Below are 16,980 nucleotides of genomic sequence, written 5' to 3'. Positions count from 1 at the left end.
TCTCTGCAGAATTCAACACAAGTGGCAACTTTTTCCTCCTGGAAACACTATTCTCTTGGCTTCTGTGACACTACACCCTCCCAGTTTTACTTTAGGCACTATTTCCTACCATTCTCCCCCATGTTCACTCCATTCTGGCCTCACTAACCTCCTTCCTGTTCTTGCCACAGGGCCTTTGCACTGTTTCCTCTGCCTGGAACACTCTTCTCCCAGACAGACAAAGGGCTCATATCTTAGATTATATTCCCCAGAGCAGACCCTGAAATGAGGATTTAAGTGAAAGTAGTTTATTTTAAAAGTGACCCCATGAAGGCCAGTGGGAGGATGGGGAAGTGAGGCAGGGAAGGAAGGATGTCAGCACTGGGTATGTTATCAAGCAAGTCACCACTGTGTACAAGTGAATCTCAAGCCTGAGATGCAAAGGAGCTGAGGTATTTATCCTCCAAGTCTCATCTGTCATTGTTTGAGGGCTGCTTCCAGGAGCATTGACCCTTGCACCTCCAGATGAGAATGCAGCCAGCCAACACCTTGATTACAGCCTGGCAGGATCTTGTGCAGAGGACCAGTCAAGCCCAAATACCTAACCCAGGGACTGGGAGACTAAAATGTGTGCTGTTTAAAGTTGCTAAATTTTTGGTCATTTGTTATGCAGCAATAGAAAACACACACCTGTTGTAGAGAGTTGAATGGTGGCCTCCCAAAAGACATATCCACGTGGAACCTGTGAATGTGAGCTTATTTGAGGAAAAGGTGTGATTAAGTGAACGATCTCAATATGTGATCATTCTGGATGAGGGTGAACCCTAAACCCTATGACTAGGGTCCATATAAGAGACAGAAGACAAGATACAGACACAGAGGAGAAGCCCACGTGAAGATGAGGGCAGAGATTGAAGTGATGTGGCCACAAGCCAAGGAACACCAAGGATTACTGGCCACCACCAGAAGCTGGAAGAGAGGCCTGGGACAGATTCTCCCTCAGAGCCTCCAGAGGGAACCAACCCTGCCCACACCTGACCTCAGACTTCTGCCTCCAGAACTGGGAGAGAATGCATTTCCATTACTTTAAGCCCCCCAGTTCATGGCCCTTTGTTATGGCAGCCCCATGAAACCCATACCCTTGTGAGTGCACCAAGCAGTAGTGCCCAGAGCAGAATGCAATGGAGATCCAGAGTCCAGTAGGGATGGGAGTTGAATCGGGCTTGATCCTGAGGAAAAGGAAGGCTTTGAACAAAGGAGAAGCGTGAGAGAATGGCGAGTTCAGCAGGGTGGGTGTGTCCATCCGAGAGGCGGTGTTCACTCTGGTGACTTTTGTGTGCAGAAGGGTGGGGGGACGTTGAGGAGATGGGGCCAGTTCTGCTGCCGGCCTTGGCCTCTCGGCTGGGGGCAGCAAGGGGCCACTGAGCGGCTTTAAGCAGGTGAGGGCAAGATGTGAGTGGCACTTGCCAAGGACCCCTCTACTGCTGGGTGGAGGAGAGTTTGGAGGAGACTGACCTGGAGGCCGGGAAAACCACAGGGGGCAGTCCCCATGGTCCAGAGGACAGAGGGCACCTGCGAGCTCAGCCTGGAGCCTGCTAGACCGAGAGAATGTGAGGCTGACAGGAAGGACAGAGCCCTTTCGAGACCAAAGAGGGGCCTCGGATTCACACATAGTAGACTTTGCTTCATGCTCAATAACCCAGAGGAAGCGGGAAACGCGACCACAGCAGGAAACCAGGCAGTATGCGAGTGCCCCCCGCCCCCCGCCTGTTTGAACCATCAGGTGGTGCCCAATGGACCGATCAATCCATCAACTTGTCCCTTTTTTTTTCTACGTCTTTATTGGAGTATAATTGCTTTACAATGGTGTGTTAGTTTCCGCTTTATAACAAAGTGAATCAGCTATACATATACATATATCCCCATATCCCCTCCCTCTTGCGTCTCCCTCCCTCCCACCCTCCCTATCCCACCCCTCTAGGTGGTCACAAAGCACCGAGCTGATCTCCCTGTGCTATGCGGCTGCTTCCCACTAGCTATCTACCTTACGTTTGGTAGTGTATATATGTCCATGCCTCTCTCGCGCTTTGTCACAGCTTACCCTTCCCCCTCCCCATAACCTCAAGTCCGTTCTCTAGGAGGTCTACGTCTTTATTCCTGCCTTACCCCTAGGTTCTTCATGACATTTTTTTTCTTAAATTCCATATATATGTGTTAGCGTACGGTATTTGTCTTTATCTTTCTGACTTACTTCACTCTGTATGACAGACTCTAGGTCTATCCACCTCATTACAAATAGCTCAGTTTCGTCTCTTTTTATGGCTGAGTAATATTCCATTGTATATATGTGCCACATCTTCTTTATCCATTCATCTGATGATGGGCACTTAGGTTGTTTCCATCTCCGGGCTATTGTAAATAGAGCTGCAATGAACATTTTGGTACATGACTCTTTTTGAATTATGGTTTTCTCAGGGTATATGCCCAGTAGTGGGATTGCTGGGTCATATGGTAGTTCTATTTGCAGTTTTTTAAGGAACCTCCGTACTCTCTCCATAGTGGCTGTACCAATTCACACTCCCACCAGCAGTGCAAGAGTGTTCCCTTTTCTCCACACCCTCTCCAGCATTTATTGTTTCTAGATTTTTTGATGATGGCCATTCTGACTGGTGTGAGATGATATGTCATTGTAGTTTTGATTTGCATTTCTCTAATGATTAATGATGTTGACCATTCTTTCATGTGTTTGTTGGCAGTCTGTATATCTTCTTTGGAGAAATGTCTATTTAGGTCTTCTGCCCATTTTTGGATTGGGTTGTTTGTTTTTTTGATATTGAGCTGCATGAGCTGCTTGTATATTTTGGAGATTAATCCTTTGTCAGTTGCTTCATTTGCAAATATTTTCTCCCATTCTGAGGGTTGTCTTTTGATCTTGTTTATGGTTTCCTTTGCTGTGCAAAAGCTTTGAAGTTTCATTAGGTCCCATTTGTTTATTTTTGTTTTTATTTCCATTTCTCTAGGAGGTGGGTCAAAAAGGATCTTGCTGTGATTTATGTCATAGAGCGTTCTGCCTATGTTTTCCTCTAAGAGTTTCATAGTGTCTGGCCTTACGTTTAGGTCTTTAATCCATTTTGAGCTTACTTTTGTGTATGGTGTTAGGGAGTGCTCTAATCTCATACTTTTACATGTAGCTGTCCAGTTTTCCCAGCACCACTTATTGAAGAGGCTGTCCTTTCTCCACTGTACATTCCTGCCTCCTTTATTATGGTCATCAACTCGTCCCTTTTAGGTGACTGCAGTGGCCCTTCCCTCCATGGGCTGTGATTCTGAGCTCATTGGACCCCAGCTGGGCCAGGACCTTTACAGTCCTTCCCAGTTCCTGAGTAAGCATAATGGAATTCTAGGTACGAGGGACTTGTACAGCCCTTACAGGGATTGAATCTTCTAGGCCGGCTTCCCAGTTCTTACATTCCATTCGGATTGTGCTGTAAATCCCAGCAGAAAGCAGAATTTTCCAGAGGGCGCAGACTCTTCCCTGGCTGTGCTCCCAAGGCTTCTGCACCTCCTGTACTGCTGAGAGCCCCTGTAGCCAAGGGCAGTGGACTTGTGGTGGCCCCCAAAAGATGCCTATGTTCTAATCCCTGGAACCTGTGAATGTGACTTTATATGACAAAAGGCACCTTGCAGTTGTGCTCGAGTTCAGGATGTTGAGACCGGAAGACAACTCTGGATGATCTGGGAGTGCCCTAAGCGATCGTGTGAATCCTTATAAGGGGGTGATCTGAGCCGCAGAAGTGAGAAGGCGAAGTGATGGCAGCAGACAGAGTTAGAAGATGCTGCACCGCTGGCATCAAAGATGGACGAAGGGGCCTCCAGCCAAAGACTGCAGGTGCCTCTAGAAGCTGGAAAAGACCAGATTTTCCCCGAGAGCCTCCAGAGGGAGCACGGGCTTGCTGACACCTCGATTTTGACCCAGTGATACTGATTTCAGACTTCTGACTCCCCCAATTGTATAAGCTCCTTAGCATAGGCTCCTTCTCAGGTCCTGGGAGGGGCACTAGCAATATTGTATTTGTAATTTTATGTTGTTTTTCTTAAACAGATTTTCCCCGAGAGCCTCCAGAGGGAGCACGGGCTTGCTGACACCTCGATTTTGACCCAGTGATACTGATTTCAGACTTCTGACTCCCCCGATTGTATAAGCTCCTTAGCATAGGCTCCTTCTCAGGTCCTGGGAGGGGCACTAGCAATATTGTATTTGTAATTTTATGTTGTTTTTCTTAAACAGGGCCCTCCAAATTGCATAAGCTTTAGGCCCCACAAACCCTGGATGCACTCGTGGCCGTGCCGAAGCGCCCACTGGCACGTGGAATGAGACCACATGAGTGGCTCACTGTGGCCGGCAGAATCCCTCCTCTGAGCACTCTTCCCCACAAGACTCAACCTTGGCTGATAAAGACTTGAACAAAACACTAACACATGATGGGAATGTAAATTGATACAGCCACTATGGAGAACAGTATGGAAATTCCTTAAAAAACTAAAAATAGAATTACCATATGATCCAGCAATCCCACTACTGGGCATATATCCGGAGAAAACCATATTTCAAAAAGACACATGCACCCCTATGTTCATTGCAGCACTATTTATAATAGCCAGGTCATGGAAGCAACCTAAATGCCCATTGACAGACGAATGGATAAAGAAGATGTGGTACGTGTGTACAATGGAGTATTACTCAGCCATAAAAAGGAAAGAAATTGGGTCATTTGTTGAGATGTGGATGGATCTAGAGACTGTCATACAGAGTGAAGGAAGTCAGAAAGAGAGAAACAAATATCATATATTAATGCATGTATGTGGAACCTAGAAAAATGGTACAGATGAACCAGTTTGCAGGGCAGAAATAGAGACACAGATGTAGAGAACAAAAGTATGGACACCAACCGGGGAAAGCGGCGGGGGGGTGGGGGGGGTGTGATGAATTGGGAGATTGGGATTGACATGTATATACTGATGTGTATAAAATGGATGACTAATAAGAACCTGCTATATAAAAAATAAATTAATTAAATAAATTAAATTAAATTAAAAAAAAAAACACTAACACAGTTTCTGACAGCTCCAGTCTGCCTCCCTAGAATGACCCTAGCCTCCTTAGAGCACTGGCCTGAGAAAACTCAAGGCTGCCAAAAGAACTTGCAGTTTGTTCTAGCCCACGCCTAAAGATGGGCCCTGATCTCCCAGCCTCTGTGGGATGGCAGGAGCCTAACTTTGAGAAGCAACAGTTAGCAAAGCCATGCAGGTTTCACGTGGACCAGCCCCACTTAAAACTCCCAGTCCCCTCTGTACGGATTGGAGTTGTGTTGAGTTCACACTGGGCTCTTTTCCCCAGTGCAATAGTATATTACTGATTAACATTTGTTCTTGCCTCTTTAACTAGGGTTCAGCTTTGAGTTTTCTCTGACATACCCCAAGTCCCAGCTCCTGTGTGATGCCCCAGCCTGCAAATGATGGGCCACCACGCCCATGACTGGGTTATGTGCTAGGACACAGGTGACTTTAAGAAAGAGAAATTATCCCCATTGGACCTGACCTGATCCCAGGAGCCCTTTAAATCTGGTAGTAGCCAGAGACCAGGAAGTCAGAGATTCAAAGCATGAAAGGGATTCAATGAGAAGGAAATTCTCCTACTGTCTTTGAAGATGGAGGGGGCCATGTAGCATGAATGCAGGCAGTCTCAGCGAGCTGAGAGCAGCTCCCAGCTGACAGCCAGCAAGGAAACGGGGATCTGGTTCCTATAGCCACAAGGAGCTGAACGTGGCCAATGACCTTGATGAGACTCCAGGCTAGAAGGCAGCCTGGTGACACCTTGAGTGAAACCTGTGAGACCTGAGAGAGGACCGAGCCATATCATTCCTGGACTTCTGACCAATAGGGCTATGAGCTAATAAGCGGCTGTTGGTGAAGGCCACTGAGTTTGTGATAATCTGTTACGCAGCCGTAGCTAACTAATACACTTGCCAATCATGATTTGGTCCCTGGCTGAACACATGGCTGCAGCAGGCTAACACCCAAGAGAAGGGACTCTGCTTCTCCTCTTCCTGGAGACCATAGCATAAAAGTCACTTCTTCGAGGCCTCTTTTCTGCCCCCTTTCCTCCTAGACTACACTTGGACCCTTTTGGGCTCTCAGGATGCCCGGCATTTTCCTACACAGCACTTTGTCACCATTTGTAAGCGGTTTTTTAACTGTGAGGTGACTTTCCTGTGTCTGGACTGTGACATCCATGAGGGCAGGGAACTGGCTGATCTGGGTTCCCGGCTCTGTCTCAGTGCCTAGCAGAGTGCCAGGCACACAGTTGGTGCTCAAGAAATGGGATGAATGAGCAGCAACGTGGGAGGCAGGGGTGCCGAGGAGGTGGTCAGGGGCAGCCCCGAAATTCCAGGCAGTGAAGAAGGGGAGCCCAGAAGGGGCTGGGCTGGTGCTGTCTCCCATCAAGGTCACGGGAGGGGGGAGGAGAGGAGTGGGGGGAGGACAGAATGAGGAGGTGCTCGGCTGTCAGGGAGGGGGCAGGCCCAGGGTGTGCCCACAGAACAGGGAACCAAGGGGGGCACAAGCAACAGGGACACTCGACACGCATCTGACTAGAAGGGCCAGAGTGTATACACAGGCAGAGGAACGCAGGTACAGGAAGTGACTCTGTAGGTGGGAAGACAAGAGGAGTGTGAGGTGGTGGCCCCTAGAGACACACGTCAGCTGAAGCAGGAGCTGGAGGAGAGGGGGTGCGGGCTGGAGGAGGGCACACTGGAAGGCCTGGGGAGGGGCACAGAGGAGACGGTGGAGGGAAGTGCAGGGAGCGGGGGTGGAGAGGAGGCTCAGGGAGCTGGCATCGTGGCACCCACCAGCAAGAGTGGGCGGTGAGGCTGGTGGGCTCAGCTGTAGCCAAGGTTTCCAAATGGATCTCGGGGCTCCCTGGTGGCCCACTCTCGGGCCTCTAGGTGGGGGTGTGGGGCCCCCAGGGAGCTGTCCCGCTCCCCCACCAAATTCCGAGTTCCATGTCTGTGCCCAGAACTCCTGACCCAGGCGGGCCAGAGCGGGTGTTCCACGAACTTCAGTGTCCTAGAACGACACCTGCTGTGCGCAGGCAAAGGGCAGGGAGCTGGGGTGTCTGGGAAACCACACGTTCCCTGCCCTCACGGAGCTCGTGGTCATGAAAGGGAAATAGTCACCCCGCCAGGAAAGAAGTGGGGTCATAACAATGGTTCTGGCAAAGAAAGCCTCAGTTTCCCATCGTGTTCCACATTTTGGGTCACATGTGCCACACGAGGCCTTGGCACGTGTGTCTCACTTCCATGGAACAGCCTCCTGCCCCTACTGCTTGTCCTTCAGGTTTCAGATTCGAGGTCACCTGCTCAGATCGCCTTCCCTGACCCCACCCCTGTTCACCTCTATCCTGTCTGTTCACTTCGGGGCACTTCTCCCAGTCCATTCTTTTCTAACGTGGGAGTGGGATCTTCCATGAATGTCCACCTCCCTGAGTCTGTCCTCTGGGCTTTCATGTGCCCCAAGACCTAGCGTGGCGTGGGCCGGGCCTCAACGACCACTGGCAGAATAAGTGAAGGGAGGGGTTGTAAAGATGAAATGAGGTGAGCTGTGGAAAAGTGCCCAGCACAGCATCTGCTACAAAGTGCTTTTTGTATTTCCTTGAACCGTGAGATCCGAACAGAATGTAAGTTTCGGAAAGTTGGTAACCAAAGCAGTGGAGTGAGAGAGTTTCCCGTCAGGCGGGCTTTGATCACTTGACCACGTGGCTACAGAGGTTGCCTCCAGCCCTTCCTGGGAGACCCTGGCCTGAGTCACGGAGCTCTCTAAGTTAGAACACATGTTTCCATCAGCTGAGCTGCTGATCGAGGACAGACCTTGTCAGCACTGGCCACTCTCCCAGACCCTGCCCTTGGAGCTGTGCTCACTGACTGAGGGCCAGTTCTCGACCTCAAGGCCTTAGAGCTCTGAAATAGAAGTCACCAAGGTGGGGCTTCTGGAAATGGCGCCTTCGGGTGGAAGAGGGTCAGTTGGGCTCCGAGAGGTCCCCAAGGGAGGCTCTCAGGCCAGCAGGTGAGACAGAAGTGGCCCATGAGGTCACAGGCAGTAACCGAGGCAAGGCGGGAGACCCCTGGAGAGGGTGCTGTGGAAGGCGGGCTTCAGAGTCTGGTCCCAAATGTGGAGAGACAACCCTGCCTGGGGAGGAGAGGGCACGGACGGCCAGGGAGGGATGCTAGCATGCCAGGAGCTGAATGTACCTGCGGGCTCACTACATCTCTGCTCCCGAGGGCCCCTCAGAGACCCCATCGCCCGCCCTCATCTAGGAGGGGGACTTGAAACTGGCCTTCAAGGCCTCAGGCAGGACGCAGGGCCCCACGAGCGCTGAGGGGGCCCCTCTTACGGTCCCTCTCTCCTGGTGCTGCAGCTTCGGGCCTGCCACCCTGTATGTTTCACGTCATCTTGAGAAATATGTCCTGCTTTCAGCACCAGAGCAATGGCTGCCCCGCCCATGCGTCCTAACTTGAATCAGGGTTGGGGGAGGCCCGCATGACATTCGAGGTTGTCAGAAGCGTGCGTTTTTGAGGACTCACTAACCCAGCATGGTTACCTGTGCGTTCTCACTGACCAGGGTGGATGCGAAGCCACCCGGGAGCTGGTGTTACACCTAATGTTTCCTTTTGTCCTGGTGGCCTTTTTTAAAAATGTCACTGCTGTGGGACCCCATTACCCCAGTTCAAACACCTGGCACCGCCTTGGGATAGACAGCAGAGGGGACACGGACTTGCTGTCCAGAGTTCTGACAGCAACAGCAACAGTAAGAGTGTGTGGAGTCCGCCCCCTCCCCACACCAGCTCCCCCAACGTGGACCACCACACGCGCACCCACCCCAGTTCCCAAGCTCTCCTTGATCATGGCCAGGCTCCTGCCCAGGCGGTCCTCTTGCCCTCCTTCCTGCCTGTGTTCTCTTTCCACCCTTTTCTCCCCGAGGCCAACAGCCAGTCCCCTCCATGGGGCTGGGGGTAGGGCAGACCGTGCGAGGTGACCTTCACCTTCACGAAGACCTCAGCCCATGGGGCCGCAGGGCTCCAAGGCTCCGGACCTGAGCTCAGACTCACAGACTGCATGGTGCTCCCAGGCCCACGCTTACCAAAACAGAGGGAGCAATGCCTCCTCGCTCTGATTTCAGGGGGCCAGAGACGAGAGCCATGAGCTAGGAGGTGACTGACAATTGGCCTTGGGCCTAAAAATTAGGAACAGGATCAAATCTTAAGCTACAAGGGTTTGTTCTAGAACCTCTGTTCATCAGAGCTATTCCGTCTGAGACCCACCAATGGCGGGCGGCTGCCTGGGTCCCACGGTGAGCTTGACTTGGGGCAGCACGGAGCTTGTCTGCAAAGGGCAAGGTGACCTGTGTGGGTTTGCAGACTGAACTAAGCCCCTGAAGCCAGGGCAGGTAGAACGATCCTGCTGTGACACATTGGTTTACCAGTGGCACCACGTGCCTGGCTGGCTCTGGCAAATTACTTACGTCAAACTTCCAAGGGCCTCTGCACCTCATGGGTTCCAGACGCCGCCAGGGTGAAGCCTATTTCACGGTGCAGGGTAACCAGGAGCCTGCGACAAAGAAGCTTAGCTCGGCAGGCAGGGAACTAGCGCTCTGCACGCGGTTTTCCTTGCAAATCCCATCTCCCGTGTCAGATGAGTACTCTGCTGTTGCCGTGGTGAATTGGTATTATACTGTGACCTTGATTCTGAGCAGAAATGTACGTTGCCTTGACCATGATTAGACAAAACTGGTTGTCTGGGAAACAGCACAGTTCTGAGAACAGGAAGGGCTAGATCATTCTTAGCTTTGACTGGAAGCCGCACAGGGTTACGTTGTACCCAGTGAGGTCTCGGCTTTCCTCAGGGGCCTCTTGGCTTCGTGTTTGTGTGTGTGACACAGAGAGAGGGAGAGAGAGGGGTGGGGAGAGAGACAGAGGCAGACGGAAAAGGGGGTAGCGCTAGCATCCCTCTGTAGCCTGGGAAGTTTCAAGCCAAGACAAGCCTCTGCAGCTGTTTGGAAGTGAAGGGGGCTTGCAGCACCCTCTCCCATCTCTTACTGGGAGGCTGCTGGGGAGGGGAGCAATACGTCTCGATACTTCTGGCCTCCTGCCCATTCCCTTTCACCCAACGCAGCTCCAGAGCTGGGGAGGCGTTGCACTGGGGGAGGCCCCTACCGGGCTCTGGGACACAACCGTTTCCCATAGAGGGTGCCTGTCTCCATCTATGAGAAGCTCCCCCACATACTCACTCACACACACACACACACACACACACAGCGCCAAGGGCCGATAGATGTAGCTTGTTGGGACTTGAATCTGTTTCTTTCCCCACCTGAACCACGCATGCTACTCAGAGCTGGCTTCCCAGGCCAGCCATGAAAGCCACCTTGACCTAAAAAGAAGCCTTGGAGGATACATGCCACCAGCCTGTGGGCACAGATGCCAGCGTGGCAGGGGAGGCAGTTTCCAGCAGGGCACACTGAGTGAGGACCCCGCAGAGGCTGCGTGCAGGGTGATGTCCTCCTCAACCTGTGCCCTTCCCTCTCCCAACACGAGAGCAGCCCAGGTTAGGAGCACATCGCCTGCCCCCTGATGGACACACCTGCTGACCGGTAACTCCCATCCAGTTGCCCAGGCTGAAAACCTCCCCATTATCCTTGACTCCTCCTTCTTCCTCAACCACAAGCCCATGCCCCTCTCCAGTCCATCACGAACCCTTGTTTTCTCAGCCCCTCGGTCGATCCCCGGTCCAGCCATCCACCCCTTTCCATTAGCCCTGCCGATGACTCCAGCCCAGGCCCCGTCCTCCCTCGACTGACAAACGCACACAGGAGGGGTACAGTAAACACTTCTCAAATAAATAACTGAGCAGGACTCGCTTTATTGAAATATTCACTTATCGAGGTAGTCTGGAACCGAACCCGAGACGTGTCTGATGTATGCCTGCATTACACTCATTTAATTTGATTGGGAACAAAGAAGAAGAAATTGCAAGAAACCTGAACTTGTACTAAATGTTTCTTCACGAGGAGTGTTAGTTCCTAAAAGATCTCACAAAAGTTAAAGAGTGAAATATTATGTTTTGGGGTTTTTTTTGAACTTTAATCTTTATTTATTTATTTTATGTCTTAGGTCATGCCTTGCATGGCATGTGGGATCCTAGTTCCCTGACCAGGGATCAAACCCATATCCCCTGCTTTGGGACCTCAGAATCTTAACCACTGGACCGCCAAGGAAGTCCCTGAAGTATTATGTTAATGATATATTCCAACACAGTATCCAATGACTCTCTGCTCTAACAGATGAACAAATCATTCCACACTCTTCCTGCCGCCCCCTCAGTCCTCCACCTCTGGTTTTGGTTAGATTATTACTTTTACATTGTCAAGATTTCTGAGATTTCCGTTCTGTCCTATAGTAGGGTAAGTATGAATGCATAATTCCACAGTTATGGAATATTAGTTCTGCATATAAATGGATTCAGTGGTCAGGATTGTTCTTCCATTTCTAAGTTCTTTGCTTCAATTCATCTTTTATTTGGCTAGCCTTTATTTTTCAGTGGTAATTTTAACTTTCCGCTTTTAGACTTGAAGGACAAGTTGGATGAATGGAACATTCTCGGAACAAACTGTCTTCCTCAGAAGTTTGGAAAACTTTTCCCACTGGCTTCTGGCACAGAGAACGGATTCAGAGAAGTCTAAGGCCAGCATGACTTTTCCCAGGAAGATATTGTTCTCTTGGTCGTTCTCTTTTTTTAGGAAACCAATTATATATGTGTTGCATCTCCTTTGCTATCTCCCAGATTGTCGTCTGTTCTGCAATCTTCTACTCTCTCCCATTTTGTATTCTGTGATTTCTTCAAGCCTAACTGCTATGTCCCCAGGTGGCCATTATGTACGTGGTCTCCTTGGTCACATTTACTTGAATCGTTATTGCTCTCAGTGTGGCTTTCGTCTCAGTAATATTTCTATTTTTCTCTTCTAGTTCTTTTCTGAGTTCTGCTACGTTCCTTCCATCTCCTTCTGCCTTCCTATAGTCTCTTCTTTGAACCCTACATCTCTTCTTCAAATTTTATTCTGAGCAATCATGTTTTCTGAAACTTTTTTGCATCTATGGAGTTTTGGGGTTTTTTTATTTGTTTTCTTTTGTTTTTATCTAGAGTCTTCCTGTATTATTCGTGTAATTCCCCTTGTGATGTGCTTTCCTTTTCCTGTTTGCTTCCGTTCCTTTCCTCCCCTTATTATTTTTGTAATTGTTGCTGTTTCCCTTTTATGTATAGGGCCCACATTGGGCTGTGAATGCCCTTGATTTTGCCAACATGTCCACATCTTCTCCCTGGGTCTCCACAGTGACATTCTGCTGCTCCGGTGCTCTGTGTCTTTAATTTTCATTAATCTAACCAGATCTTCCGGACTGTAACCTTGGACTTAGGGGCAGTCTGATTCCTGCTCCAGTTCTGAGGATGCATTGCTGGCCCAGCTTGCTCCCTATCCCTGTCCAGACATAGCAGTGTTTGGTTGGAGAGCTTCCTAATTTGTGGTCTGGGGTTGTAGCCATTTTCCTCTTTGAAGCCAGGCCAGCCCATCATTTTTCTGTTAAACTGGAGGGGGGGAAAGCCCAAGGCTTTGAAGGAATTTCCTTTCTTAAGTCGGTATGTTTCACAAGCAGCTAAGATTCAGGCAGGAGCACAGAGCACCCAGCTCCGCCAGCTCACAGGCTGTCGACTGGGGAGGGGCCCAGGCTGGGAAGACCTAGCCCGTCCAAGCTGAGAGCTGCTCTATGCGGAAGAAGATGGGTGAGAACTGTCACCCAGCCCAGCCCTCTGCCAGCCATCATACTTGTGAGGTCATATCCAATGTGTCTGTTACATGTCACACTAGATCTTTGGGAGATGTGTCATGGCTGGGAGCCAGCCCTCAGCTGGCTGCCTCTCAGGGGCCTCACAAGGGAGCTGAAGACTAGCATAGAAGGAGATGTCTGATATCCCAACATGGCTGGACGTGGCGAATGGGCTCCATCCCTTTGATGCCCAAGTCGGGGGTCTTGGGCAATCCCAAGGCTGAGTGGTTCCTTAAACCGTGACCCAGGGCATTAGATGGCAGACCTTCCCAGCCCCCTGGGAAGAAGTTAAAGAGAAAGTGGCCCGAAGTTACTGCTGAAAGGCAAAGGCAATGAGGATGGCGGGGCACCCCAGGAGGACAAAGCGGAGCAGGGGGCAACAAGGAACCAGCAGCCTGTGGTCAACCCGAACCTGGGACCATAAAGAGCAGGGAATTCTGGGAAAATGAGTTGCAGTTTACCCCGGGCGACACGGTACACTTGACAAGTGCTGTCTCCCAGCTGGGGATGCCTCACTGCTTCCTCCACCCCTCCCCGCTGCCCCTCTATGTGCACCTGCAAACATCCACCTTCTGCTTTAGAAGTACACGTGTGCCCTTGGGTCCCTGAGCCCCCCAGCCCTGAGGGCATCTGTGTCCATGGGCTCCAGAGGGCAGGGCTCGGCGAAAGGATCACTGAGGGGAAATTTCTGGGGCCTGACCTCTTGGGGACCCTGCAGGGCAGCACCGCCCTGTAGCAGTGCTGGCAGCCAGCACGAGTTCCTGATGCAGCCCCCAGGGCAAGGTTCTCAGATCCCCCAAGAGCTTGGAATGAACCAGATGTCTGGAACGCACCAGATGGAGAGACTGGCAGCTCACGTGGCAATGATTGAAGCAGCCTCTCCAGCCCAAAGTCTTCAAAAAGACCAGGCTTTGGGGTCTGCAAGGCGGCCACTGGAGTGCAGGCTCACAAGCTCCCTCAAGGCCAACCTGAGCCCAGATCCCTGCTCACCCAGAGGTCGCTGGCTCCTTGGGGGGCCTGGCTGCTGGCAGAGTCCCTGGAGCCCCGCTCTGGTGAACTTGTCCCCCAAAGCCCAGTGTGACCACTAGAGTGTGTCTGCAGAGCAAGGCTTAAGGTCCCACACCAAGCCCCTGTGGGGAGCTGCTCAAGGCCAATTCCACAGTGCCCCCCAAGGGACAGGCACTGAGGTGCCGACCCAAGCAGCCGCTCCACAGGGGGGATCTCAGCGGCCATTTGCTAAATACAGTCTCCCCTCTGCACACGGGGACTGGGCTGGCACCTGGGGCTCCAGGGAGAGCCGTCCACACGGTGAGCGGCCACCCCGTGGCCGCAGAGCCATGGACATAGCCCTGTCTGCTGGAGAGGGCGTGGCAGGGGGTGGAGGGCGCCACTCTGTGGGCCTCCGCCAGCTGCCTCGGGTCCCCGCAGGGCCAGGAGGGGCTAGAACAACGTGGGCTTGGACTGCGGGCCAGAGACGGAGAAGGAGATGTGAAAGGATGTCAAGGCCTGTGGAGACGTCTCCAGCCACTCCATGTGGGACATGAGTAGAGCACCTGAAGCTTTGGGGAATGGAGACAGGGCAGGACACTGGGGACAGGGTCCCCCCCAACCAGTCTCCTTGGCCCCCTCAGTTGGAAGGAGTCAGCTGTGTTCTTCCTCCAGTTCATGGGGAAGAGGGAAGCCACTGGAAGTCTCAGGCTCCCGTCAGAGAAAGTAATTCAGCCTGAGTGCTCCCACACTCACACGTTCATAAAACCACACACACTCACACACACTCACACAAACCCCACACAAAGTCACACACACATTCACACATATTCACAGAAACCATTACCGTGGACCACACACACTCACCCACATATACACCACATGTGTGCACACTCACACACACACACACACACACACTCACACTCACTGAAGCTGTGCCTCGAGACTCCCGGTCCCAGGGCCTCCCCACCCCTCCTCACAGGCTCCTCTCTCCACTGCCGACTCCACCTGGGCCTGGACGGGCTGCTCGGGCAGTGGTGTGTGCCCTGCCTCTGACCACAGACCACAGGCCCTGCTCTCGCCATCGGACTGGCTCCCCCTCACACTTCAGTTCCAAGAGACAGGAAGCAAAGACCCGGCCCCCGACCCCATTCTCCTATGGCCCCGCACCTTAAGCCCCCCACCGCCCGCTTTCCCCCAGACTTGCCCTGCAGGTATTAGCCATGACCTTCCAGCCCCCGGCCACCCAGCAGGAGCTTGGGGGCTGGGGCTCCTTTCGAGGCGTGTCGTTGGGAGGCCCTTGTACCACTTGGAATCTTTAGCCGTCACACCTCACTGTGGCCAATGGCAGCGCAAAGGGAATTAGCTGAAGGATGGCAGCTGGGACGAGGTCTCCCTGGAGAGTCTCCCATGGCCTGCCGTAAAGTGCCATTGAAGGGTCCACCGTGTCCCTACAGGGCTAAGGCCGGGGGCGGGGGAGTGAGAGGAGGGGCCAGCACGCTGACTGGTGTCAGCTGAGTGAAATGCGGGTGTAAATTTTCAGTCCTGGGGCTGAAAGGAACACAGTGAGTATCAAACTGAAAGAAGACCAGTGTGGCAGGAGCAGAGAGGGAGAGAGGGAGGGAGGGAGAGCGAGAGCGAGAGCCACACACACAGAGTGCCACAGAGAGAGAACACCACGTACTGAAGCTAGAGAACAAGCCGTGTAGGCCTCGTGAGCCTCAGGGAGGGGCTGGTCTTTACCTAAGAGTTAGGAACCCACTGAACAGTTTGAAGTCAGAGATGCAAGTGCACTCGTGTGTGTGTGTGTGTGTAACATGAGCACGTATTTTCAGGTGTTTTCTCTTGCTTCCTTGTGGAAGAATTATGGGGGGGCAGGGCACAGAGTGGATGCAGAAAGTCTATCAAGGGGCAGTTGGGGTTGTCCTGGGAGAGATGATGGTGGCCTGAGCAATAGCAGTGGCAGCGTCATAGAGTTGAGCCGATAGGGCAGATATAACGGACCTAAAACATGTGGAGAACTAAGCAAACACTGTGGCTGGTCAGATGTGGAAGGTGAGTGAGGGACGTGTCTCTGATTTCTGGCCTGTGACGTGGGTGTATGGGGGCTCCAGTCACTGTGGCTGAGGACTCAGGAAGAGCATAGAAAATCATGAGTTCTATTTTGGACATATGAGTTGGAAACATCAAAGTGGAGATGACAAGAAGCCAGCTGGATATAAGGGGCAAGGGCTCTGAGGAGAGGTTTGGGCTAGGGACAGAAATAGGGTAGCACGGAGAGCTCCCAGAGCCCCCCCTCCCAGCCTCAGGCCCTCACTCCCTCCTTCCGTGAAGGTTGCATGCCAAGGCTCTCTAATAATTGCCCAAAGCCACAGGAGTTGCCTTACCCAGGGCTTGTGGCCACATCCCTCCAGTCTCTGCGTTTGTCTTCAAGTGGCTTCTCCTCTGTGTCTGTGTCTCTCCTCTTCTATCTCTTATAAGAACACCTGTCATTGGACTTAAGGCTCTCCTGGGTCATCCAGAATGATCTCATGTTGAGATTCTTAATTTCATCACATCTACAAAGAGTTTTTTCCCGGAAAACTCACATTCACAGGTTCTGGGAGTTAGGGCGTGCACATATCTTTTGAGGGACTATCGTTCACCCCATTATACCTCTAGAGCCCAGGACCAGGCCTGTCTAGCCAGACTCCTGGCGAGAGGACAAGATTGGGCATCAGAGCCCACAACCAAGGGCCACAGGGGACCTCCCTGCCTCTGCTCCAGGGGAGGGCCCCTGAAGCTGTGCTGCATTTGGCCCCCTGAGAACCCTGCTCCCTAAGGCCAGAAGCACCCTGAGTGGGGACCCCAGCTTCTCCCCTATAAGCCAGGGGCAGGCAGCTGCTGTCCTGGGAGCATCAGCATGGCGGGGGGTTCTCACTGCAGGCCTGCACTCTCCTGGTCAGGGCCCATTTGAAGAGAAGATGCCTGAGCTCTGGTTGTGTAAGGAAAGGTACCCACCTTGTGCTCAATTCCCAACAGCCAGGGCGGGGATGGACAAGAACACGCCATCCTGCTGTTTTTCCTTGCTGCTTTTCGTCCA

Source organism: Tursiops truncatus, chromosome X (genome assembly GCF_011762595.2).
Source record: "Tursiops truncatus isolate mTurTru1 chromosome X, mTurTru1.mat.Y, whole genome shotgun sequence".
Taxonomy (NCBI): domain Eukaryota; kingdom Metazoa; phylum Chordata; class Mammalia; order Artiodactyla; family Delphinidae; genus Tursiops; species Tursiops truncatus.
This window is presented reverse-complemented; position numbering follows the sequence as displayed.